Below are 1,554 nucleotides of genomic sequence, written 5' to 3'. Positions count from 1 at the left end.
AAGAAGAAGAAGAAGAAGAAGAAGAAGAAGAAGAAGAAGAAGAAGAAGAAGAAGAAGAAGAAGAAGAAGAAGAAGAAGAAGAAGAAGAAGAAGAGAGAATATCTTAGTATCTTAGTATCTCATCCAAAAAGGCTAAACCATAAAAACCAGCAAGGAAGTCTGATAGATCAATAGATCAAGGAAGGAAAGCTCACATCTGCTGCCTGCAGTGGTAAAGGAGCTGAATTAGTGATGTGGGAGCATGGCTGTGGTTCTTAGGGCAGAGAAATGTGAGAGGTGAGCGGTTTGCATTTCTGGTGGGAAAGAGGCAATGGAATTAGACTTAAAGGTGAAATGGTTTCGAGTAAAGCACATCTGCCTGAAGAGAGGTCAGAGCACAGTGTCATCCAGCAGACGAGGCACCCAACGGGCGGGACCTACAAGAGAGGGGAAAGAGCCCGCACCAGCCTCTTCTGTCCCATTCCAAAGGTGGAGGAGTTTCAGTTGGTGATCACTAAGGCTGGTGCTCCCAACTGATCTCACTGCTTCCTGAGTGTGGTCTCTGGGGCTTGGCTTCCTGCATGATTTCCTTATGGCCTCACTCTTATCAAGTGTGACTGGGGCTGGATCACAATGTACAGCAATAGTAAGGGATTGCAAATGGTCACACGGAGGCAGCTTGTGTCAGGTGGAGGCGTTGACAAAAGAAAAGAGTGACTTGAGTTTGGGACACCCTCCCCCTACACCCAAGAGCTTACACCTCTGACCACATTCTCAGCTCTGGTTGGCTGTAAGAGAAAAGTCATTAACATGCTGAGGGGGGAGGGGCAGGGCATGGGGAAATACAAGGAACGAGAGAATAGGAACCTGATTGCTTAGGTTTACAGCATGCCTGGGCTTGAGACTAAAAGACCCTTCAAGTTCAAGAAAAGATCTGATGGCTGCATGCAGTGACACATGCCTTTAATCCCAGCCACTTGGAGGCAAGAAGCAGGCAGAATTCTGGCCTGGCCTACACATCTACTCTCTGGATAGCCAGGGCTACATAGAACGACCCTGTCCTTTATTTATTTATTTATTTATTTATTTATTTATTTATTTATTTATTTATTTATTTATTAAGGAGAAAGGCCTGGTGAGGAAAGGAATCTTCCCAGGTGCAAGCCCAATCTTTACTCTGCTCTGGAACACTGAGTCTTCTCAAATGAGCCGGAATGAGCAGTTTGCAGCTCATGTCCTTTACGGTTTGGGGGTGGGTTGGTTTTGTGGCGCTGGGGATTAAACCCACTCAGAGAGATGGGTCAGCACAAATGGGTCAGCTCTGTCTTATTCCACACATCTGTCAGGAAAGAGTTGGCTGGCACATAGGTCAGTGCCTGGATCACAGTTCCCCCAGCTTGAAGGTCCCATGGAGAGACCTATGGAGACCAGTCCAGTCAGCAGCTGTGTCTACTGATCCCCCACCACCACCCGCCGTCCCTGCCCCCTGGTTTCAAGTCCAGTAGGCAAAAACTTCCTAAGACTGGGAGATAAGTTACTCCTGAGGGGACTGTTTGGACCTGCTAAACACTGCAC

The sequence above is a fragment of the Mus caroli genome, chromosome 12, assembly GCF_900094665.2.
Source record: "Mus caroli chromosome 12, CAROLI_EIJ_v1.1, whole genome shotgun sequence".
Classification (NCBI taxonomy): Eukaryota; Metazoa; Chordata; class Mammalia; order Rodentia; family Muridae; genus Mus; species Mus caroli.
This window is presented reverse-complemented; position numbering follows the sequence as displayed.